Source organism: Arvicanthis niloticus, chromosome 9 (assembly GCF_011762505.2).
Source record: "Arvicanthis niloticus isolate mArvNil1 chromosome 9, mArvNil1.pat.X, whole genome shotgun sequence".
NCBI lineage: Eukaryota > Metazoa > Chordata > Mammalia > Rodentia > Muridae > Arvicanthis > Arvicanthis niloticus.
Window position 1 is genome coordinate 71186113 of NC_047666.1, and position 26744 is coordinate 71212856.

General features: G+C 43.8%; 1 non-coding gene across 1 annotated transcript; it reads right to left on the minus strand.

Moving 5' to 3' along the window:
- Positions 1-18663: 18663 nt before the first annotated feature.
- On the minus strand, positions 18664-18794 carry LOC117715855 (small nucleolar RNA SNORA17). Its single transcript, XR_004607658.1, has one exon. It is a non-coding gene; the product is annotated as a small nucleolar RNA SNORA17 (small nucleolar RNA).
- Positions 18795-26744: the final 7950 nt, after the last annotated feature.

Below are 26744 nucleotides of genomic sequence, written 5' to 3' on the forward strand. Positions count from 1 at the left end.
TTCAAGTCACATCACATCCAGAAACAGAGAGAGAATAAGTGCATCAACCAATGCAGGAAGTCCCTACTGAGACTCTCCCCAGGTGATTCTAGGCTGTATCACAGTGACAATGAAATCTAACCATCCCAGATACCACATCAGAGTCTGTGTGGTTCATGGGTCTCTTGCAAGAGCTATGTGACCCTCATTTCTCAATTGGTAAGTGCATAAGTAGAACACAGAATAGCCACCCTATGGAATACTACTTGGCAATAAAAAGTAAACAAGGTATCGACACATGCCATAATGGGAATAAACCCCAACGATGTCAGGTTAGGTCAAAAGAAGATAGACAGGATGGAAGTGCTGTCTGTCACATGGTTCACTTCATACTGAAATTCCAGTAAGAACAATCAGAGATGTTTGCCTAGAGACAGAGATGGGAGTGAGGTGAAGTTTGAGCAGAAACAAAAAGGTTTGGGATACAATTGAAATACTCTGAAACTGGACCATTGGGATGGCTACCAAAATCTATGGATTCATTAACATTCATTGAGTTTGCTTTGGGGCAAGGAAGTTGTCTCAGTAAGTAGAGTGCTTGAGATACAAGCATGAGGACCTGAGTTCAGATCTCCAGTACCCCTGCAAAAAAGCTTAATATAGTGGCAACTGTCTATGATCTCAGTGCTGGGGATGCAGAGACAGGTGGATCCTTTGGGCTCACTGGCCAGCCAGCATCCCTGAATTAGTGAGCTCCAGGTTCAGTGGGAGAGCCTGTCTCAAAAAAGTTGAGACACCTGATGTTAACCTCTGGCCCACATACTCACATACATGTGATCATGTATCAGTCCCTGCCCACCCCCACATGTATGTCACATGCACTCACACACAAATAATAAAATGATAATTGAGAAAGATCCACAGGATAGACCTGTGGTATTCAGCCCCACATGCGCAGGTATGTGCATCTAAACACATACATTTGAACAAGTACACACGCATAGACCGCATGTGTAAGAAAGAGAATAAGAAACAGAGACAGAGATGGAGAGAGACACAGAGACAAACGGGTAGGTCAGTTTTATACTTAAGCTGGATGTAGTGGAAAACACCTTACTTGGAAGGCTGAGGGAGAATGATGAAAAGTTTGAGGTCAGTTTGTACAAGATACAATGAGATATGATATATATATATATATATATAAAAAAAAAAAAACAATATTAAAGTGACAGTGACTGAGATCAACCAGTTCATGCAGGCTATGTGGTAGATGGATCCATCCTCAAGAACATCACATAGGACGACAATAAGGAAACCCCAGACAGATACACCAGTGTTTGGAGTGAAATTCTGCTAGATAGCATATGACATAGCACAATCACTCTCCACATCCTGAAAACACCCTCAGGGCTGTGATTTTCATCAGTTCTGTGTGTCCACATGAACAAAAGCTCTCAAAACTGCAGTCAGCTACTAACACCCCAAAAGGGAATCCCAGAAGCTATATATTTGTTGGAGACCCAGCCTCAACATCACATGGCTCTAGGCTGTTGTGGAGACAGTGAGGGGTTCTTGTGTGAACTGGTGGCTGTTACCAGAGAAGGGGGGTTGCTGCGGGGCTTGGAGTGGTGAGTTCTAAGACAAAAACAATAGTAACATGTCATGATGTGAACTGATATGTTCTCAGCTGTGCTGTGTGTGACGTGAGGATTTCTCACAGTGAGTGAAAGGCAGAGAGGAAATGGCCTAAGAAAGAAAGAGAAGGCAGAAAAGGCCCGTTCTGGAATAAAGGGTGTCGGTTCAGGGAGATGGCTTAGTGTACCTAGCCATCATCTGACTGTTTACACTGTCTTATCTGGAATAAAAAGCAAGCCTAATATTCTACTGATAAAAAGAGTGCTTCTTTTATATACAAACTAAGTTTGTCACCTTCATCAAACATACCTTCACATTTTGGGCCAAGACTAGCTCAAAAGACAAATATCTCTCCATCCAGAACTGGGTGGTGTTCGGGTACTCATACAGAAAAAGCTGAGACATATTACTGTCTGCTGGAATGAAAACCATCACAATGTATTTCAAAGTTACTTCTTGCATGTTGGTGAAACATTTGTCATTGTTCTGTGATTTGTATTTCTTTCTCCCACTCCTTTGGGAATGTCTAATCAAGGCAGGCTCTGGGGAAGCCAAGGAAAGGGTTTTTTAAATTAGTATAAGCCCAGCACATGGGAAGCTGGAGCTGGAGGATCTTCATGATCCTCCAGTCTGGGGTACATAGTTTCAGATCAGTAAAAAAATAAAATAAAAAATAGGGCCAAGGGAGATGGCTTGGTGGTTAAGAGCGCTGGCTGCTTTTCAAAAGAACCAGGATTCAATTCCCAGAATCAACATGGCAGCTCACAACAGTCTCAAACTCCAGTCCAGGAGATATGACTCCCTCTTCTGGCCTCCAGGGGCACAGCATGTACATAGTACACAGGCATACATGTAGACAACACACCCATATCCATTAACTTAAGCAAAAGTTTTAATACATAGAACAAAATCCCAATCACAAGAGTTTTAGTCACTGAATCATTTAGCCTCAGAATGTAAGCAGATTTCAACTAGAGGCAAAGCACGTATTTAGACAATGGTCCTCGGGCTAGGCATGTAGCCTACAGTTTCTAACATGCTCTCCTTGAGAGTTTAGCCCCATGGCCGAGTGCAGTGTGAGGAGTAATGCTGTCATCAGAGACAGAACAAAGCTTGCTAAGTGTCTTCTTCTCTGTCTAACTGCATGTGCCAGTTCCATGAGCAGTCACACACAGAGCCGTGAACTTGGTGGCACAGGGTTTCCAGTTTATGTCCTTCTGTTTAATGTCCTTTACTGACATAATGTCCATCCTTGCTGGAGAGCAGAATAGTGACATAAACTCAGTCTCGGGTCAGAGCATCTGAATCCAAACTCCGCACGTCCTCTCAGTTGCTATATGACCTTAAGAAGTTGACCTGATGCCCCTGCCTCGGTTTACCCAAATGTAAATTAAGGATGTATGTAATGAAAGTGTCTGTCTGGGAAGGCTGGCTATATAGTTAATGGGTCGTTACAAAGGAAACCTTGGCACATCACGTTCCGTGGCTGAGATGTTTCATCCTGACACCAAAGATGCTTCTACAAAGATGTGGCTGAGATGTTTCATCCTGACACCAAAGATGCTTCTACAAAGATGCGTTTCTACTGTTTGTTGTCTTGTTTTTCTGTGAGCATCATGGTTCCATGGCAACCACCTCCTGTTTCAGACCAGAGTGAGAGGAGCAGGCAGGTAAGGTGCCCGCCTTGAGCGCCCCACACTCCAGGTTGTCTGAGCCCAGCCAGTCAGTGTCCACTGCACTTCCTGCTGTGGGGTCATGATCTGAGCTTCAAGGAGCTCCCAGCCCTCAGAGCTGTTAGTTTGTGGCGATGGTCTTGGCCCAAGGAAAATATTGGCTCGATTCAGGTTCACTGGGACTATTTTGATTGTTTCATTCCAGTCTAACAGCTGTAGGAAATGTGTAGGTTTTGAGTTATTTAAAATTACTTTGTGGCTCTTTTGATTTTTGTTTTATCTTTTTGTAAAAAGGCTCCCCTCTCATATGCAAAAGCATGTTATTTGGGTCCAATGTTAGGGCCAGGAAATGAGAATTACTTCTGAGAGAAACCCTGAGCAAAAGAGAGTCGGGTTATAAAGCACTGGAAGTCTGGTCATTTGGGAAGCTAGCCAGTCAGGGTGTGAGACCCTACTGACTTGCCTTCCATTCTGGGGTGAGGCTCCCCAAGGGGCAGCCAGAGGAACAGCAGCCATACTGGGTTCAGTAAAACCATACTACTTTCTCAGAGATCGCTCTTCTCTCTCTCTCTCTCTCTCTCTCTCTCTCTCTCTCTCTCTCTCTCTCTCTCTCTCTGTCTCTCTCTCTCTCTCTCTCTTTCTCTCTGTGTGTGTGTGTGTGTTTGTGTGTGTGTTCATGTGTATGTACATATACGTGACACAGTGCAGGCATGTGGAGGCCAGAGGTCAACCGCTGGAATTGCTCTCAAGGATGACATCATTTAAAAAAAAAAAAAAGGATTACACCATTTTAGCTCCATCTACATTGAATCGGTTTGGTTTGGATTTTGTTTTGCTTCTTAAGACCCTCTCTCTCTCTCTCTCTCTCTCTCTCTCTCTCTCTCTCTCTCTCTCTCTCTCACACACACACACACACACACACACACACACACACCTGGAACTTTCTGATTAGGCTAAGCTAACAAATTAGGCCAGTAAATTCCAGGGACCTCTGCTTCCCAGCACTGGGGTTACAACCACACGCTACCTGGTACCAAATCTCTGCTGTTCTAATGCTATCAACTCGGGACTGAGCAAATTGTTCAATGGCCGTTGTTGCTGAGACCTTTGGTTTCTAAGCAACTGTGTGGCTATTTTAGTACCTTGAAACACATCTGACAGTTGGAACCATGTCCAAAGTACGGTAGGTGATATTCCAACACCACCTGGAAGTCAGGGTACCCTTCTTGAAGGAGACTCACCCCACAACCAGAAGGTCACAAGTCCTTCCCCAGATTCTTCCTCCTAGTGAAAATCCAGGTCTGTCATTTGTATTCATGCAGAGCTAGGGAGTCAAACCTGCATGCAAATCCACCAAGGAATTTGAAATCTGCTTTGAGCAATTCAGCTCAGAGCTCTTCGCAGCCAGTTCCCTGACAACGTGACAGGGATGCTTTCAGATGGGTCTGAAACCTAAGTAAATATGGGACACTGGGTTCAGTAAAACCATACTACAAGAGCAAAGGTTTTCTTTCTTCCAACCTTTCTTCTTCGTTTTGAAACTTTATTTGTATTGGGGATAGGTGCACACATGTGTGTCACTGCACTGCACGTGTGTCGAAGTCAGAGGGCAATCCTCACCTTCCATGTGATCTGTTTGTTGACTGTGTGCTCCAGGCTAGTTGGCCCACCAGCATCAGCAGATTCACCTGGTTCTACTTTCCATCTTACCGTAGAAAAAAGCGGAACAGTGCTTTACATGGGATTTGGTCACAGATACATTTGCATGGCAAGCAGTTTATGCACGAAGCGTTCTATCCAGACCAAGATTTTTCATTTAATGGAAAATTTAGGTTGACACAAAATGAGTTTTAAGCAATTGAATAAATCTCCCTTGTCAGTCAATACTTCTTACTCTGTTTCTCAGGGTTGACGACGCCAGTTATCTTTAAATTTTGCCTTGGTTCCAACAGTGATATGGTGCCTGGCCATACCAAAAATCCCATGAAGGAATTCAGATTCAAACTTCACATGACTACTTCCGGGACTTTGGGGGAGGGCCGCCTGGCTGAGACAATAACTATTTGCCATGAAAAATGCCTCCTTTAGTTCGACACTTACCTACAGTTTTCTCCCACTTCAGAGATGTAAGGCAGTTTTAGCCAGCAATTTAGCAGGAATTTCACCAATATAAAATAATTATACAGCGTCATGTTGCAGCTGCTCCTTTGGCCCCTTCCACACTTTATAATTTAGGGTGCCAACCTTCGGATAGGCACAGGTTTGCCAAAGCCCTTTCCCGTTTCTACTTCGTAGCCCACAGATGACCTGGTGACGTCTCAGCCCACAGCTCAGTTTGAATACTACACACAAAAGCCTCAGGCCAGTCTACTCAAATTATTTGGTAACAGGGACAATTATTTGGTTCTTTGTTTTCTGAAGGAGATCTAGATGTCCCCAGTAGCGCCCGAGATGGAACAGTGAAGCTCTGTGAGGAATCAGGATTGGGATCCTGCAATAGCTTATGTTGTCATCTTGACAGGACCTTGGAGACAAGTCTCTGGGGACATCGGTGAGAGATTTTCTGCATTTGGTTACTTGAGATGGGAAGACCCACCCGCCGTATGGACAGTGCCATTTGCTGGTGTCCAAACAGGAGATGTGACCTGAGCTCAGACATTCATCCATCTCTGCCTCCTGATCTTAGTTACAGTGAACTCGGCTCCCTCCGGCTGCTGTTGCTGCTGCTGGGCTCCTCACCATGATCGACTACATTTGGACCAAAATAAACCCTCCCTTCCTTTAAGTTGCTTCTTGTCAAAGAAACGGGGAAGTGACTCGCACAGATCATCTGGAGAAGACGGTGGTTTCAGAACCTTTGGAAGAACAACTGAAGACAGCAATGGCTCCCCCACCTCCAGGAGTATGCCTTGGTAGAATCGCTGACACTCTGCGTGGCAATGTCTTCTCACAGTTTGGGTTGCTTTGCAAAGGAAAATGGCTCTAGATAAAGCCCCTGGCACACAGCAGACACACAAAGGATAGGCTTTGTTATTACTCGTCTGAGTGGGTCATTTCTCCTAGAAGTGGGTGGATAACTGGATAGTTGTGTGCCTCAAACTCTTATGCTTCCACTCACTGAATCTTCCACAGTTTCTCTGGTTGTCTTCCCTCCTCACTGCCCCCCTAAATAAACAAATAAACAATACCAGCATGATGACTCTCCTATCTTTTTCCCAATTTTCCCCAGATGGTAATGTACGTGATGGAGCTATACATTTTTTAAATCCCCAGTTTAAAAAAATAAAAATTTTAACTAACACCTACAGAATGCTTTCTCACACTGTACTTGTAAATCCTGATAACACTATGGAAATATGTTCTTTCTTACTTTAAGAATAAGAAAAAAAAGAAAAAAACCACTAGAAACACAACAGAGGGTAAATGACCCAGTCACATTCATGCATGCAGAGTGCAGGAGCTTAGAAACCAAGCTCTCCCAATTCCCTCTCTTCGAGTTCTGTCATAATAATCAGGGGGAAAAAACATTCTTCAGACCTAATAAAACACAGGCTTTGCTATGATGTCTCTTGGTTCGCTATGAGGGGTTGGGACTCTTGAGCAGAGAACCCAGGGCAAGTCTGCATAGCAGCGGGAGAGCCTCTGGACAATCTAGAGTAACAGGTGGAAATGTAGTGTGTCTCCTAAAGGGGGGCAGGGAGCTGTGACAGTGCAAAATGTCTTACAATACAAATATCAAAGAAAGGAGACACATCTGGTGGGCATAAGATGAAGACCAATAGGAAAGGAGCCAATTGTGTCAACTTTGTAAAGAACCTTGTAACTTGGTTAAAGCACTTGTCCACAAGCAAAGGACCAGAGCTCAGATTCCTAGAACCCACACAAAGGCCAGGTGAGTGTGACTGCCTGCCTGTACTTCCATCCCCGGAAGGTAAAGACAGGGGTTCCCAGCATAAACCAACTACTGAGACTAGTCATGTCAGTCAGCCCGCTATTTGACGGAGAGACTCTTGCCTCAAAGAGTAAAGTGGAAAAAAGATTCAGAAAGTATTCTGGTGTCAAACCTGGGCCTCCACACACACTTACACAAGTGTGCTGACACACCTATGAACAAAAGCACAGCTCTGAAGTTTCAGTTTCTCTGAGAGTAACTGAGACGGGTGTCAGACCATTCAAGTCTAGAAACCACATGTATTTGTGTGAAGGACAGAGAAGGCACAGCCAGATGTGGTGCGAGAATATGTTTAGATGTATGGAAATAGCAAACAAGTGAGTAGAATCAAAGCCAGAGTGTCAGAGGACAACAAAGGGATGGTGCTGCTGCTGGTGGTGGTGCTGCTGTTGATGATGTGTGCGTGTGCTTGTGTGTGTGTGTGTGTGTGTGTGTGTGTGTGTGTGTGTGTGTGTGTGTGTATGTGTATGCACGTGTTTTTAGGAACATGCATTCCCCTAAAGGTATAATAATTACAGAACACAGAATGATATAACCAAAACAGCTCAGGTCATTTCATGTAAAATGGAGCTCACAGGCATTGAGTAACTAATCTAAAGTCACATACTATTCAGTGGCATTGCTGTTACCCCTCTGCTCATTGATTTTGCTAAGAGACAAGAAAATGTCAAGGAATCAGAAGCAAAGAATTTTTAAGTCCCAAAGCCATCACCAGCAGTGTAAATAAGAGGGTATAAAAATATAAAGAAGAAGAGAGGTTGTCTGAGTATGCTGGCGTTATGTAGGAGGTGCAGGCAGGGGAAATCAAGAGTTCAAGATCTTCTTTGGCTACATAGTATAACAAGTTCAAGACCAGCCTAGGCTACATGTGACCTTACCTTTAAAAAAAGAAAAAAAAAGGGAAAAAAGAAAAGAAAAGAGGAGAAGAAATCATCCTGGAAGCACAAATTCAAACATGAAAATTATGACACATAAGAAACAAATTGGTGATAAAGAAAAAAAAGCGGGTGCTGAAAGTGGAATGTGTGCCAGACAAAAAGATTGTTTTATGGACTGCCAAATTCAAGAGAGTTATAATGAAGTACATGCCACAGATATTTGATAGCATTTGAAGAAACTGAGAGGCAGTTTGTATGGGAGGACAAAGATTTGGATGCTCACTGAAGTTTAAATTAATACAGAGAAGAAGAAGCATAGCTTCTTAGGAAAAAGCTCATAAAGAGACTTCTTACAGACTTCTGGTGATTTATTACACACATAGTTTTGGGGATACGGGGGTTATATATCAGGCCTTTGTTTTCACTTTTATCTCAGAAACTATTAGAGAGGGTTGCACCTAAAATTACAAAATCTTTTTTTGTTGTTTTGTTTTGTTTTGTTTTGTTTTTCGAGACAGGGTTTTTCTGTGTAGCCCTGGCTGTCCTGGAACTCACTCTGTAAAGCAGGCTGGCCTCCAACTCAGAAATCCACCTGCCTCTGCCTCCCAAGCACTGGGATTAAAGGTGTGCTCCGCTACCGCCCAGCTAAATTACAAAATCTTAATCAAAGTAAGATGAAAGCAAAAGTTACAACAGAGCTATGTGGGCCTCATAATACATAAATATGTAATACATATGACATCCAAGGCATAAATGACACAGGGAAGGTACCGAACAAGTTTATATAATAACCAGAATTTGTGTATGTGTGTGTGTGTGTAGTTCAATATTAACTCTACAATGAAGAAAACTTGGGATCACACACTGTAAGGTTTAAGCAATCACTTAAAATACAAAAGACTAACAAACACATTTAATGGAATTTTTAAAATTTACTTAATTCATCCTAAAGAAGCTCAGGAGAGGAATGAGAAAGAAATGTACATATAACACAGATAGTAAAAAAACAAAAATGTAGAGCTAAATGCAATCAAATATGTAAGTACATTAAATATAAAAGATCTAAATATTACAAATAAAAGGCAGAGACTGTCAACATGGATGAACAATCAAGACTCAATTCCATGTTGTCTATAAGAAACATGCTTTAGAAACAAAGAGATAATAGGCCAGATGGTGGTGGTGTATACCTTTAATCCCAGCAATCAGATCTCTCGGAGTTTGAGACCAGCCTGGTTTACAGAACAAGATCCAGAACAGCCAGTGACTTAGAGAAACCCTGTCATGAAGGAAAGAAAGAAAGAAAGAAAGAAAGAAAGAAAGGAAGAAAGAAGAACATAGAAGCAATAAAAATAAATGTATAAGAAAAATTCTATGTAAATAACAAAATGGTATTAAAGCACCTATACTGATATAAGATAAAATGGGTTTCAATGGAGAAATTTCTAGTACAAAAAAGCAAATAAGAGCCTCTAGAAGTGGTTGTCAGTTTGTAGAACTTATTCAAAGAGCAAAGTACCATATGCATGGCCATTCTCTGAATTACTACCAGCCTCTTTTAAAACTTATGTAAGACAACTTCATTCAGGGTATGTAAACATACTACATTCTTGTGAGGAAAAAAATAAAGGGAATATTTCAAGCTAACCTGAAGGAACCCTGAGAACAACATTCAATTATGTGTTCTCTCGAGCTTCAAGTATAATTGATATGATTAAAAGACAACCAACTATTAGTTTAACAAATACTTGTAAAGGTCTTTGCATGTGCCAAATATTGTGTGAATAATAGAAACATAGCCTTTGCCCTCTCACTGATAAATGTGTTAAGTCACTATACTAGTTATAAATAGTCATGCAAGCATATCCAACATTTGACATTGAGACATGAGAATATTATCTATAAAGCTTACATTTGCAACCCACTCAATTGAGTTTTTTAAAAAAATATTTTAACCAAGTTTACAATTTCGCGTGATCATATTCATAGTTATCTAGATGCAGCTTCTGGGCCTCAGTTGGATTTGCCTGAGAGTGCATTAGTCAACCTTTTATTGCTATGATAAGTCCCTAAGATAATCAATTTATAAAGAGTGAAGGTTCCCAGGCTTTGAGGCCATCATGTGCTATGTAAGAAATCCTCTCTCTCTCTCTCTCTCTCTCTCTCTCTCTCTCTCTCTCTCTCTCTCTCTCTCACACACACACACACACACACACACACACACTATAACACACACTGTCAACATCTGTGGATATAAAACAGTGTTGAGATGTTTGCCTAGCATATGCAAGGCGCTGACTTCAATAACCTGAACTGCACAGAGAGAAGGTGGCATTTGCCTCACAGTTGGGAGTTTTCAGACCATGACTGATTAGCCCTGTAGGTTCTGGGTCAGTGGTGACAATACCTCTGACAGGACTACGTGACAAAAGCAATGAGCTCTCATGGTACCTCTTAAAGACACACTCCCAATAACCTGTTACCTCCCATTAAGTCCTACCGCTCGAAGGTTCTACCATATCCCCAAAACACCAGGAGCAAACTTTTACCTTTTGGAGGGCCACATCCAACTCTAGCCATTATGATGTTAAGACAGAGAACCAGTGAGAGAAGCATCTTGACTGTCAGAAGATGGTCAGAGCAGCCTTCTGAAGCAGGGGTCCTTAAGAAGAGCTTGTTGCCAGAAAAGATTCAGGAGGACTAAGTACAACGGCATTGAAGGGAGCAAAAGCTTGGAACTACCTAACAAAACTGGCCCAGAGAGGAAAACAAGGATTTAATCTTCAGAGAACATAAAATCTAATCTTATATAAACGAGAAATTAGAAAATGAAATAACTTTTCTAACATATTTACAAGGCCAATACGACCTTAATAACAAAACCACAGGAGGGAGACTTCCAAGATGGGAGTGTGGCAAGAGATCTCATTCATTAAACATATGCAACTGTTCCCTACAAAGCAGCAAATAATAAGAATATTTATGTGGGCTCTGAGAGACAGGGAATAAATATCCCAAAGCATCTTTGAGTACCAGGCAAACAATTCATTGTTTGCATTTGAAGGAGATGTGGACAAGCTTGGGCAGCAGTTACAGTCATGGAAGAGACAGGTTCAGAGGTGAAGCTTCAGGAGAGAACTGGATGTATGCAAATTTATAACTAGGTCAGGTTTTGCTTTGAAACTCCATGTGCTCATTTCCCTGCCCCAGCAGTTTGCCATCTCACCCGATGGTCCCTACAATCATTCTGACTATCTATTGGCTGTAAGCCTTCTGTACAAACAAGCGATACTTGCTAACTTCTTTAGCCTTTGAGATGGAAAAAAATACATGGTAGATGTCTAGGAGGTTACCAAGATCACAGCCCATTTTTTTGTTTATAGAATAACAGGTTTTGCTTAGGTTCCAAGGTTACTGGTCTTTCAGGAGTATGCGGCCAGAGGTGGGGAATTGTGTTCCCATTGTAAAATCTCAACGAGTCAAATATTATATCATAAACCAACAAGATTTGAATGTACTTTGAGAGGCAAGTATCAATCAAGGGCTTGGTTTTATTTATTCTGAAATGAAATTGGAATATCCTTTGATCGGTCTTTTTAGTGTCCTGTAAATAATTTCTCCCTTTTACAGATTTTAGCCCATATCCAACAAAGCCAAAAAATCTCATTAAGTCGTAGACCTGCTCTTAATGACTCAATAAATATTTATTAGACTGAATGAACCAATGTAAACAGATTTCTCTTGAGGGATATCTCTTTAAGGTCAATCCCCGGCCTACATCAGTGAAATATCATTAAGTCTTTCTATGTAATCCAGAGCTGGCCTCAGCCACAGTTAGAGCATGGTTCGCTCCAACCAAAGCCCACACAGAGGCTCATCTCCTACTTGGGGTAGTGTTAAGAGGCGGGGCCTTGGGCTATGTTTGGTTCACAGAGGTGGAGAAAGTCCTTAAGTCTAAATTAATCCTCTGTTGTGAGTTCCCAATCGCGTGGGGTTTGATTTGTTAACTGTAGCAGGCCATCCTAAAGCAAAGTCATCCCTGGTGCCATTTCTGCTGCGTGTGCCCTCTGGACTTTTGCTCCTTCCCTGCTGTGTTCTGATACAACACGAAGCCCTTGGAAGATGTAGCTACTAAATCTTGACTTTTTCAGCCTCCTAAACCATGAACTAAACAAACCTCATTTCTTTATGAAGTACCCAATCTTGGGTATTCTGTTACAGCAACAGAAAATGCACTAAGAGAACACCTAATGTTTGACAACGTGGTGTTTCAAAATTCAGAGTTGAATAGGTTACATCCAAAATCAGAACCACGTGTCTCCACTCAAAAAGTTCAGTTTTCTGAGCATGGATGGCCATACCTATAATCTCAGCACGCAGGAGGCTGAGGCAGGGCAACTGTGAGTTTGAGGCCAGCCTGTGTTACATTGCAAGATCCTGTTTTAAAGAAAAAAACAGAGTTGTGCTCATCTATTTTGGTTTTTCAAAGGGTACTGATACTTTGAAAGCTCTCCACACCTGTTTCTCTATTCTCAGTCCCATGATGGGATGACAATAAGGGACTGCAGTGGGGCATGCTGTGTGGCTGAGGCATTGCACCTGGGAGTCCTTTGCCAAAACGTGCATGTATCACTTTTGCAGGAAGCAGCCAAGCCTTTCCTACACTTCTTCCTAGTGTCCTGGGCACTCCATGAAAATGCATTGTCTTAAGGTTTCATTGCGGTGAAGAGACACTATGACCATAGCAACTCTTATAAAAGAAAACATTTAACTGAAACTGACTTATAGTCACAGAGGTTTAGCCCATTACCATCATAGCAGGAAGCATGGCCGCCTTCAGGCAGACATGGTGCTGGAGAACCTGAGAGTTCTACATCTTGACCCAAAGGCAGACATGAGGTAGCTCTCATTTCACATTGGGTGGAGCCTGAGCATAGGAAACCTCAAAGCCCACGCCAACAGTGACACACTTCCTCCAACAAGACCACACCCACTCCAACAAGGCCACATCTCCTAATAGTGCCACTCCCTTGGACCAAGCATTCAAACACATGAGTCTTTGAGTACAGAGAGAGACAACGAATATGTTTGAATATTCTATGGTACCTTTGATGGTTTGTTTGTGCTCAGCCCAGGGAGTGGCACTATTAGAAGGTGTGTCCCTGTTGGAGTAGGTGTGTCACAGTGGGTGTGGGCTTTAAGACCCTCACCCTAGCTGCCTGGAAGTGCATATTCTGCTAGCAGCCTTCAGATGGAGATGTATAACTCTCAGCAACTCCTGTACCATGTCTGTCTGGATGTTGCCATGTTCCCCCCTTAATGATAATGGACTGGACCTCTGAACCTGTAAGCCAGCCCCAGTTAAATGTTGTCCTTTATAAGACTTGCCTTGGTCATGGTGTCTGTTCACAATATTAAAACCCAGAGACAGTACACTAGGATGAATATAGATAGCTTATAGTATGTAGTGATTTATTTTGTTATTTTATTTGATTTATTTTATTTGATTTGAAACTGAAATAGTTTGAAAGTCCCCCCAATGATAAATGACAATGATAATTACCCTGATTTAATCATTATACATTATAAACCTATATCAAATTACCATATCATATCCTATCAATAGGTACCATTATTGTACATTCATTAAGAATTTTAAAAATGTATTTATTCCTGTATTATGTGTGTGTCTTGCCTGCCTGCCTGCCTGTATGTATGTATGTATGTATGTATGTATGTATGTATGTATGTATGTTATGTTTGTTCAGTGTCTGAGGAGGCCAGAGGAGGGTGTTAGATGTCTCCTGGAACTGCAGTTGCTATGAGCTGCCAGGTGCATTCTGGGAACCAAACCCTTGTCCTCTGCAAGAGCAGCCAACATGCTTACCCTCAGAGCCATCTCTCCAGCTCCAATTAAAGATTTTAAAAATTAAAAAACCAGGCCAGTTAATAGGTTCCAGGCTGCTGATTTCTTAAATCTCCAAAACTGCCTTCACTGATACCGTCTCAGGTATATGTTTTATAATTAAGGGTTGTTCTCAGTGAGGAAATAACTCATTTTGTGCATATTGGTGACAGCATGGGTTTATAGAATTTTGTGAAGCCCCAGATATCTCTATGAATAGCTCTATTGCCAGTGTCCTTTGCCACAGAGGCTCGTGAGTAAACCTGTATTGACACAATACTACTGCCAAGGTCCACAGTTTAGAGTCCTCTTCTTCTGCTATCGACAATGCACAGTGTCACATATCCACCAATATTCTGTTCCACAGGAGAGTTTCACTACCCTAAAATCCTTTTAGTTTCACCTGCTCACCCTTCTCTTCCCCCGTCCCTGGTGGCCACTGATCTTACCGACACCACAGTTTGCTTTTTCCAGAGTGTCTAAGTTAGAACAACAGCATGTAGCCTTCTTTAAGTTGATATTCACTTACTAGCATCTTAAGTGAGGTTTCTTCTACATCTTTTCCTGGCTCGACACTTTGTTTCTCTTTAGACTGTGCAGCACGTTGGTACCCAGACATCACACAGGGTGCTCAACTGCGGGCTATCTTGGTTGCCCCAAGCTTCTGTTGGTCTGCATAAAGCGGCTGTGGACTTCTGTAACCAACATTTTGTGTGGCTGTTTTCCTTTCTTTCGGGTAAATACTAAGGAGTTATAACTGCAGGGTCACGTGGTTAGTGTATGTGTAGATATTTTGTGGAAGCAGCACACCATTCTCCAAAATGGCTGTACCATTTAGTAATTTTACAAGCAAAGAAGGAACAATCCTCTGGCTCCCAATGTCACCAACCTTGGATGCTGTCATTTCTGATTTGGTGCTGATACTGTTTTGATTTGCATTTCTCTTGATAGCATACGACATTGAGCATCATTGTGTCTGTTAATTGTCCGTCTCCTCTGATGAGATGTCCAAGTCATGGCTTGTTTATGGTCATGTTTTTGTTTCCTTACTGTCAAGTTTTATAAGTTCCTTGCATGTTTTGGATACAGTTCTTATCTGCTGTTTCCTTTGCAAACACTTCCCGCCATTCTAGATTTTGTCTTTTTATTAGTTTTACAATGTCTTCTGTAGAGTGGGAGGATTTCATTTTAGTGAGGTCCAGGTCATCCACCCTTCCTCCAGGGCTTGTGCCTTTGGTGTTAAACTTCCAGGTCATCTGGACTTCCTCTAGTCTTACAGATATATCATAATGTAAGTCTGTAGTTCAACTAGGTTAATTTTTTTAATAGTGAAAATCTATGATGATGCTTTATTTGTTTGGGTTTGTATGTTAACATCCCAGTTGCTCCAGAGTCAGTTCTCTCTCTCTCTCTCTCTCTCTCTCTCTCTCTCTCTCTCTCTCTCTGTGTGTGTGTGTGTGTGTGTGTGTGTTTTGTATTTCAATTTTCTTTCCTGTTTCAAAGATCAATTTTTTTACCAAGCCCATTGTACCTTGACTACTGTAGCCTTATTGTAAAGCTTAAAGCCAACTAATGTCAGTCCTCCAACTTTGTTCTTGTCCTTCAATAGTATGTGGACTGGATGACTTTTTATTTCTTTATTTCAAGAAAGTCTCAGATGCCAGGAAAATAAGAGCTCCCAGGACCCAGTGGGGATGACATTAGTTGAAATACCGAAATACCCAACAAAAGGAAGAGAGAACCTATGGAGACTATATCCAGAGGTTAGGCATGACCCCGGTTGAGTGATGGGGCCACACACCCATGTCAAAAATATTAACCCAGAATTGTTCCTGTCTAAAGGAAATGCAGGGACAAAGAATAGAGCAGAGACTGAAGGCAATCCAGAGACTGCCCCACCTAGGGATCCATCCCATATGCAGCCACCAAACCCAGACACTATTGCTGATGCCAAGAAGTGCTTGCTGACAGGAGCCTGGTATAGCTCTCTCCTGAGAGACTCTGCCAGAGCCTGACCAATACAGATGTGGATGCTTGCAGCCAACCATTGGACTGAGCATGGGACCCCAATGGAGGAGTTAGGGGAAGGACTGAAGGAGCTTAAGTGGTTTGCAACCCCATAGGGAGAACAACAATATCAATTAACCTAACACACACACCCCAGAGCTCCCAGGGACTAAACCACCAACCAAAGAATACACATAAGGTGACTCATGGCTGCAACTGCATATGTAGCAGAGGATGGCCTTATCTGACATCAATGTAAGGGGAGGCTTTTGGTCCTGTGGAGGCTTAATGCCCCCAACATAGGGGAATGCTAAGGTGGTGAGGCTGGAGTGGGTGGGGGAGATCCCTCACAAAAGCAGTGGGAAAGGGGGAGTGGACATGGGGTTTGAGGAGGGAAAACCAGAAAGGTGGATAACATTTGAAATGTAAATAAATAAAATAACCAAAACCAAGTAAATAAATAAATAAAAATAAGCAAACATAAAAAAAATTGCATTTTGCTCACTATGTAATCCAGGTTGGTCTCAAATTCATAATCCTTCTGCCCTAAACACTGAGATTATAGACTTGCTTCTAAATTTTTTATATTAAAACTTTTTGTTTATGAGTGTAATTATTTTTGTAATTGTTTAAGTGGTTAAATAGATATTCATATATTTTGATTTTTTATTAATTAATTTATTTTTATATATGTGAGTACACTGTCATGATGTCTTCAGACATGCCAGAAGAGGGCATCGGATCCCATTACAGATGGTTGTAAGCCACCATGTGGTTGCTGGGAATTGAACTCAGGACCTCTGGAAGGACAGTCAGTGCCCTTAACTACTGAGCCATCTCTCCAGTCCCATATTTTGATTTAAAAAAACAAAAAAAACCAAAACCAAAACAAAACAAAAACCTTTTCTATTGGTTCTTTGTGAATATAGTGCACCCCATCTGACTCATCTCCCCTCCCTTGCAACCTCCTCCCCAACAGAGAAAGACTGTTTCTCACTATGGAGGCTGTGGTGATTCAGTGTGTCCCACAGTGTGCCCTTTTGTCTGCACTTCTTTGCTTGCAAATGTTTGTTGCAGTGACTCATTGGTCTGCTACAAGGCCTCTGGCTATTCTGTAAATACTGAAACCTCAGTCGGACCCCTCTCAGGTATCCTGTTCTTGCTCTGTATCATGGAGATCCTGCAGTTTTGGGTCTTGAGTCCTGTCCTTTCATGCACTCCCACAGTTCATCAGTGGGGTAGATGTTGGGGTGGGCCAATACAAAGCTCTGGATCTGGGCCTAAGAGGTATCTGAGCTGTTGAGAGCCCACTGGCTCTCACACTTTCATGCCCCTGGGGCCAACTCAACAGCACCCCTACATCAGGGCCAGCACTACTCTGCTGCCCAGGAGAGTACAGGGCCCGCTCAAAGCTGGTGAGGGACATGGCCCGTTCTCCCACTTTCATGGCCCCAGGGCCAGCTCTCTTACATCTGCCATAGATGGCAAGGACCAGCAAGAGGAGGAGGAGGAGGAGGAGGGTGTTTCTCTCTCATCCATGCCCCCACCAGAGGACAAGAGCTCTCTAACTGTCACACCCTCGGGTTGGTTTACCCACAACCTCCACCAGAGTCAGCTCTACTCTGCTGCCCGCGCAAGGTGCAGGGCGTGCTAACCCAAGAGCTGCCGCTGGTGAGTGGCAGGGCCAATCCTCCAGCTCCCATGAGACCCAGAGCCAGGTCTCCTGCCACATGTGGGGTGGGGCGAGGCAGGTAGAAGGTATCTTTTCTTTCTCCATGCCGCTGTACGGGAGACTAATGGTAAGGCCAGCTCTCCCATGCTTGTATCCTGCAGCAGGCTCAACCACATCTCCGGCAGTGTTCAGCAGCTTTCTTGAAGCTGGCTAGGGACTGGCTCAGCTCTGCTGCTCTCATAGCCCCAGGGCCAGCTCTTCCATGATGCTGCGGTGGGGGGTGGGGCCAGTTCGGCATAGCCTTCAGACATCAATATGTCCCAGGGCAGCAGCCCAGGCCAGGGACAACTGTCTGGCCTGTGGTAATAGACCCCCACTGCTGCAGGGCCATGGCCCCAGACATGACCCCCAGTTGGCAGCACAGGCCAGAACCCCATATGGTCCCAGGTGGCATGACCAGCTACTCACATCGGGCTGTCTCTCACTACCCTCGAGACTCCAGTTCTGCCTCTCTTCATTGTGCCCACATCCTTCTGTTTTTCTTTCTTCCATTTCTCCACCACTTACTTGCTCCTCTTGGTGGGCAGGGTCTCTGAGTGTCTGGGTTCTTCTCAGGAGTGGTCTCAGGAGTGCTATGCGTCTCTGTGTATTATGGTGCTGGGCGGGGTCATCTGGGACATAGGCTACCTCCATAAGCCTGTGTGGCACCAGACTGGTGGTCATCTCAGGCTACCTCCCTGTCCAGGCCCCATGGCACTGTTCTGGTGGCTGTCCCAGGCTTGCTCCTCACCCAGCCCTCCCAAATAGACCCCTTTCAAGGGTCCTCTGTCTTGGGCTCACTCCCAGGGCCTGCAGTCTCAGGCAGGGTTCTTCTAGTCTCCAGCTTGCTTTCCATCCTGGGAGCCCATCCACATCTGCCTGGTGCCGGACTAGTGGTCATCTCAGGCTCACTTTTTTCAGGGAGTGTTAGGATACTAATCATTCAAACACTCACGGGTCAGAACATTGAACGCAGACATGGCCTCCTCCTCTCTGCCTCCTGCCAATGCACTCGTGACACAGCAGCTGCACCTGCATCTCTTCTAGGGGCAATTCTATTCTGATTTTTTTGATGACTCGGACTTTGCCCCCACTGAAGATAACCCCAGGATACCCATCCTTTGGTGATTCTTCTACTCCTACAACCTCTTCTTTCCCTCCCGAATCTTCAGCCCCTTCACACCCTTCTTCTTCACAGATACCACCATTAATAAAGGGAGAAGCAACTGAGGTCTCCAAGACAGCCTTCTACAATCAGTTTTAAGACCCATGACGCAGGGGTTCCTGCATGATGAGAGATCTCAGTATCCCCCCCCTGAATTTCTCAGACATAGAGACTTAGGATTCAGACGTGTGGTCTGTGCACCCACAGAAGCTCTGATCCTTTCACCAGAATGTGAGGAACTGTCCTGATGCAACTGAACAGTGACCACAGTAATGACCCAGCAAACCACCTGTACTGCTCACGGCTGGTCTTCCATTTCTGGGGAGTTTTCCTCTTCCTTTCTGCCTCTCTCTCTTTGCCATCACAACAGAAGCAACTGGAACTCTTTCGGAGCCCTTAAAACTAACAGCCAGGTCATAGTGGTCCACACCTTTAATCCCAGCACTCAGGAGACATAGGCAGGCAGATCTCTGTGAGTTCTACAGAGCAAGCTCCAGGACAGTCAAAGCTACACAGAGAAGCCCTGTCTTGAAAAGCAAACAAACAAAACAAAAACAACAAATGAAGCTAACAGATGTCGCTACCAACATCCTCGAAGATGTAAATCTATTGCTGATACCTCAAGCCTAGACACCCAAAGTTCACTTTGTTTCAATACATGTCAGCATCTAAGGACAGGGAAAGGACCACAGCTTGGGAAAATTACACAGTTCAGGTATTGAATTGATCTAATGAAAGATGATAATACTTGTTTGCTTTGGGGTCATTGGTTTGCTGCCAAGCCTAGCTCTGTGGGTCTGGTTTCTGGCTTATCGCTTTTCACCCTTCCCTAGGAATGGGCATTGGAGGGACAGCTGAATCCACAAAGCAGGTATTGTCAAGTGTGGCATAAAAGAGTGTGGGGTTCACATTCTCTCACACAAGGGGGAAATAGAAGCTGTCTCAAGTAAGAAGGCGAGAGGAATCCTAGCCAATGTCCCCTCACCTGGAAAGAGTTCAGAGAAGATCCGAATGTCCATCATGTGGTATCTGGGGAATGCCAGAACAGGTCTCTCATTGTTCCAACTCCTGCATTTAACAGCTCCAACCCTAAGCTTTCTTTGGACTGACAGCAGTGGTCCAGAGTGGCTGGGAGAGGTAATTAGACCGCACTGTAACATCCTTCGAACTCCCTGGAGAGCTGGCGCTACTGGAGGCTGGAGGATCTTTACTGTAATCCTTATCCCTAAATCCTCTGGGGTCCCTCCCTGACATCGTTGTCAGCTGTGCTCGGCCACTCAATCATTTCTCATTTCCCAACAAGCCCATTGTAAGCTCCCTTCGGGAAGTAGAAATCGACATTAAAAAAAAAAATTTCTTTTTTTTAAAGAAAAAGCATGTCATCTTCCCAAGTTCTAGAGCATAAGCTGGAGCAGGGGCAGGTTAATCCAGATTTAGTCCCTTTGTTACTAAGGTGACGACAGCACACACCTGACCAACTATGCAGAATTGAAGCCATCTGCTGACCTTGGGCTTCTGTGCCTACATTCACCTTTCCCAGAAGCAAAATATCTCCCCAACACCATCCCCTCCCACCCTCCTTCACATCATCTACATTCTTCTTTGTGAACTCTAGACCAGGAGGTTTGTTTTGGTTTGTTCTGGTTGTCCCCCACTGTGTGCGCCCCAACACCCAGCCTCAAAAGAGGTTCTACAGAAGTCTCCATGAATTGGATCTTGAAGGTGCCAATAAGAACACATGAATGAAAACACAGCCCTTGATTCACAAAATCTTGTCCAGGAAGATGTGTGCAGGGCAAGCATCTGGAGAACGATGGGGTCATTTCAGAAAATACCAGCCATGTCTAAGTAAAAAAAAAAAAAAAAAACAAAAACAAACAAACAAACAAAAAAAAAAATTATACCCAGACACACAGTGGTGGCTCATGCCTTTAATCCCAGCACGCAGGAGATCGAGACAGATGGATTTCTGAGTCGGAGGCCAGCCTGGTCTACACAGCAAATTCCAGGACAGCCAGGGCTACACAGAGAAAGCCTGTCTTGGGGGTCTAGAGAAGAAGAGGGGAGAACCACCAACAACAACAAAACTCAGAGTTAAGAGTGTTTTCTATGAGAGGCTCGCCCACTGCCACCCAGCAAGGTGAACGCTACTATGATGAGCATCTATGTAGGGGAGAGATGAGAAAGAGAAGCAGCCTGAGGTGAGTAGCCTGTGACACTACCTCAGGACATGTTTGGGCTTTTGCTCCTGCAGCAGTGGGGGGGGGGGGGGCATATTGATGTTCATGGCCCATGTTACCACCAAAGGCTGTGGTCTGAGCTGCTGCCTGGGGCCATGATGATGTCTGAAAGCAATGCAGAACTGACCCCCACCCCTCATAGGCTACAGCATTCAGGATAGCTGGCACCACCCCTATCCGAGGCTTTGTGGAAGAGCTGGCCCTCAGGATGTGAAAGCAGGAGGGAAGACTCCTTTCCTCACCACCTGCAGCACTTGGGAGAGCTGGCCCTGGTGGCGTGGGTGCAGGAGAACGGGTCCTGCCTTTTTCAGGCTGCTACAGGCAGCCTGCCCCCAGCCCTGGGAAAGTGGAAGAGCTGGTCCAGGTGGTGTGGGCACAGGAGAGCTGGCAGGCTGAACAACTCTGCTGCCACCCAGGCCAGGGCTTTAAGTTGGCTCACCCAACATCATCTGTGAACTGTTTGAGCATGTGCAAGGGCCTGTCCTGTAGAACCAAAGCTGCATGAGATCTCTATGACATAGGGCAACAACTGGATATCCAAGAGGTATCCCTGTGGGGCTCCAGTATGGATAGTATAAAATGCAGAGGCCTAGAACCAGACCACTGCAATGAACATTTGCAAGTAAAGATATATGGACAAAAGAAAGGGTATACTGTGGGACACATCATGATACACCTGCAGCTTCTTAGTAGAGATTTGGTGGGTTTTTTTTTTTTTTTTTTTTTTTTTTTCTGGAGAGAGGGAGGAGGTTGCCAGGGTGAAGGACAGATATGGAGGGACAGGGAGAGAGTAGGAGTGGGGTGCATGATGTGAAATTCACGCGTACGTGTGCTCTGTGTGTGTCACACACACACACACACACACACACACAAAACAGTAGAAAAAAATTTTAAAAAGATGTTCGCTGTTCTTCAAGAGGTCCTGAGTTTGAGACTTAGTGCCCACATCAGGAGGTCCACTGTCAGTCCACTGTCATTTGTCATACTGGCTCTGGGTAATATAATACCCTCTTCTGGATTCTGGGGTACCTGGACTTAACACATGCACAGACACGTTCACGTACACACAATTAAAAATAAAACTTAAAGAAATTAACATTCAAAAATAAAGGCCTTTGCCTAGAAACAATATCTGCTTAGACTTTCTAATGGCTGGCAGGATCACACTTAGAATAGTAGCAAAGAGAAAATACATATGAAGGAAAAGTACATCAAAATTCTAAAACACGGAAGGGCAGTCCTCCTTCCCCCGAAATAAATCTTAAACAGATGAAAACGGCACGTGTTCCCCCAAATGGAAGATTTCACATCACTAGATGTTATAGTTCCTAAACTAATCTAGTATATTATTATCATAAGTATGAACAGAAGTTTCTTCATTCAATCAGATAATTTGCAAGTTTGATGGAAAAATAAAGACAGAAATAGTGCAGGAGAGCCAGGCTGGGTGTCCTGCGCACAAGAGGCTAAGAGGACCATGGGTTTGAATAAGCTAAGGCTTATTATCTTCACTCCAGGAATAAATTAAATAAATGAATGAATGAATGAATGAATGAATGAATAAATAAATAAGCAAGCATGGCACAGTAGGAAAATTGGCAAAGAACAGAAAGTATTTATCAAAGAAGTAAAGGCAACGAGCCTTTGATTAGCACTAAGGACTTGATCAGAGCCTCTAGCATCATAAGCCCACCCTCAAGCATCGAGCCACACACTCCTCCAGCCCTTGAGTGAGCCCTCCAGCTCACTCATTATAAAGGCACAGCTAAAACTCTGGTGATATACAATCCATAGCAATTTGCTTGAGTTTTAAAGCCATGTTTGACAAACACTAGGCATTTCCATCGGGAGGAAAACTTAAAATAACTTCCCTGGAGAGCAACTTGCCAATGTCACCGAAATTACAAATGTTGCACGGGCAGCCACAACATCCTTAAAAAATTAAAGAATTGAAAATCAGATAAATGTCCATGAATGAAGAGCTAGGATTTTTTCCTATAATAAAATCCTCACAATTATCAAAAGAATAATATATCCCAAGTGCACAGCTGTAGGACAATCTTCAAGACACATGTTCTCATTTTTAGAATAGCATACCAACATATTTAAGGTCGTGGGTCTTCAACCTATAAGGTAGCCTCCAACTGAGACCACAGGGCTGTTCTATTGAAGAACACTGTCCTCTGTTTTCTATGAACAACTTATTCTGTGTAAGGATACATTGTTAAATGGACAAAAACTAAAACACAGCAATCTGCTCCTCATGAAACCAAGCGTATCCAACACCTATCACTAAATATATGATTGTGTGTTCACCGATAATCCTTGACAGAACTCACAAGGAGGGAAAGCGCTTGTCTCTGAAAAAGGGGTCCTCCAGCTGCCTATAAATAACTACATAAAGGACCACTCCAAATCGGGGCTGAGACGATGGCTCCATAGTTAAGGGCTTTTACTGTTCTTGCTGGGGAGCACAGTTCCTTTCTCATCATCCACATCACGGGAAGCACAGCTGCCAGTTCTCCAGCTCCATTGGAGCAAGCGCCCTCTCCTGGTTCTCACAGACACCTGCATGCATATGCACATGACCACTCACAAACACTTTTTTAAAAAAAAAAAAAATCTAAACAAGAAAAGAAAAAAAAAAAAAAAAAAAAAAAAAAAAAGCCCCAAAGCTTAGTGGCGTAATAGCCACATCCATTTTCTTACGCACATGGGTTCTGTAGGTCAGGGTTTTGAAGATGCAACACTCATGGCTTCTTCCTGGATGTTGGTGTCTGGAGCCCCAGCAGGGAGGAGGTGAGCAGCAGTGTGTGACTCAGCTGTCTGGAGCCTGGAAAAAAATGTAAAGTTTCTTCACTCTAGTGTCTGCCCCTGAGCCTCGATGATTCCGCTGGCATTTGGTGTTCGTTGGAGTGACCTTGGGCTTCTCAGAGCACGGTGGCTTCAGAATATCAGACCATTTACGTAGCAACTCGGGGCTCCAAGAGCAATGTTCCAACTAGGCAAGGCCTTCCGTGTGTAGCCTCAGAAATCACACTCCACTTCCGTTCTCCCATGCTAGTAGTCCCAAGCCTGCCTAGATTCAGACAGAAGGCAAACAGAAACTACGTGGTGTCTATTCGATGCCAATGCTTAACTTAGGGAGTAGAATGTTCCTCTTTGTATTTATCTATATTTCCTAATATACCTAAATAAGCCAAGGGCTCCTTGATACAAATAAGTGTTTTAAACTCTTAGGATTCTCTTCTGTACATTACAGTAAAACCATATTTCTCGTGCATCCTTGTAAATTTGCAGCAGTTTGAATTTGGAAATATACATTTGTATATTTCTCATAATCTCCCTTCTGTAATAACATGCAAGAAGCATGATGAGTCTACATGTCTGCATAAATGAAGATACACCCCTATACATTTAAAGCTATTCACATCAAAGTCGAGTTCTGCAGACACAGAGAATGGTTGCTTTGGTTTGCTGTCTGGATATTTTCCAGCTGTGTGGCATAGCAGTAGGGGACCAACATCTGGGTCATTGTTTTCTGTTTAAAAGCAAGCACAAGACAGACAGCAGCTGGCCTGCCTTTGTCCTAATGTCTGCCTGACATACCTTTAGTGGGAGTTTTCTCTCTCTCTCTCCCCCCTTATCTCCCTTCCCCTCTATCCTCCCTCTCCTACTTTTTCTCTTCCTCATCTTCTCTTTCTCCTCTTTTCCTCTTCCTCCTCCTCTTCTTCTTCCTCCTCTTCTTCCTCCTCCTCCTCCCACACCCCAGAGAATCAACAATGGGTATCTTCCTCTGCCACTTTCTGCTTTATTTTTTGAAGACAAGGTCTCTCACTGAACACAGAGTATATCATAATGGTTAGAATGGCTGGTCAGGGAGCCCCTGGGATCTGCCTGTGTCTCTGGGGCTACAGACAGACACTGCCACATCCTATTTTTATATAACTGCTGAGATCCAAATTCAGGTCTTCGTGATTGTGCAGCAGGCATGTCACGCACTGAGCTATTTCCCCAGAGCCCACTCCTTCAATCTCCGTTCCTGCTGTCTCCCCAAGTTTTCTCCCATATCATACTCACCTTGATTTAAAAAAAAAAAAAAAAAAGGCACAAAACCAGCATGGGGGATGGGTAAAACTGGGGAGGGCATATGGGAGGCCAGATTAGCAAAGCAAGCTGACATGGCTCTTCTGCCTTTTCCCAGATACCATCTTTCTATTGTGTAAGAACCTGCATCAGGTGAAACTGACCATCTCAGACATTTCATTGCTCCAGACCCAGTGGCTTCAAGGTCATTCCCATTGTTGTAGAACTACTGACACCATCCATGTCCAGAACACTCCTCATTTTCTTTGTGTGTGTGTGTGTGTGTGTGTGTGTGTGTGTGTGTGTGTTTAGATTTATCTATTCTATGTATGTGAGTACACTGTTGCTGTCTTCAGACACACCAGAAGAAGGCATCAGAACTCATTACAGATGGTTGTGAGCCACCATGTGGTTGCTGGGAATTGAACTCAGGACCTCTGGAAGAGCAGTCAGTGCTCTTAACCCCTGAGCCATCTCTCCAGCCCTCCTCGTTTTCTCAAAATTCTCTGCCCTTTGAACATCAATCTTCCTCCATTTCAACCTGGTCCTCCTGGCCCATGAACAATATGGTTCCAGTTTCAGATCTCAAAGTTGATATTTCAGATCTCAAAGTTGGGTATTTCATATAATGGAATCACCTGTCTGTCCTTCTGTGAATGGGCTTTCACATTGTTCTATATCTTCAAGGCCACATGCCAAGATTCCCATTCACAGGAAGAGTAAATATCCTATTTTATTTCCAGGACACATTGTCTTAATGTACTTTTCCATTAATGGACACTTGGATTCAGCTACTAGATTTTTTCCTAAGTGGAGTAGCCTTTTCCTTCTTCTCATCTCAGAAACAGGATGCACCCCCTCCTGCAACTCCTTTTTGCCAGACCACAGCCTCTGCTTGAGCTCCTCAGAAATGAGGGGCTCACCTTCCCCACCACACACACAAAATGATAGCCAGTGTTTGCATGATCTTCCCGTGCTGAGACCTCAGGCTTAGGGCTCCAAATAAGATTCCAGAAGACCTGACCCAATGCCACCTGTGTATTTCACACACAATTTAAGAACATCTCTTCATGTGCCTTGAATTCTTGATTCTTCCTGTCCATCCATCCTCAAGTTACAAGAGGCCGTAACCCTTCCCTGAACCAGACAAGAGACTTGGGGGTTGATCTTTAGTAAAATAGCAACTTCCAGCCTCAGCTCTGAGAACCAGGCATAGGGAGGGGTGAGGACAGGATTTAGAATCGAAAGTGGGACAAGTCATGGAAAATCTGTACACATTACAGTAGAAAACTTCCTTCCCTCCACTGCACACACAACCATGTTCAACTTTTTACATGGGTGCTAGGAATTGAATTCGGGTTCTCATGTGGGTATAACAAGCACTGAGACATCTCCCCAGTTCCCCAGCATGTTTCCTGATCCATCCTCTGGTTGTCACCAACCCCAAACCTGCCACTGGCACTTCTTCCTGAATATATGCAGCTTCCTGTTTTCCTCCATCCCTACCTGCTTC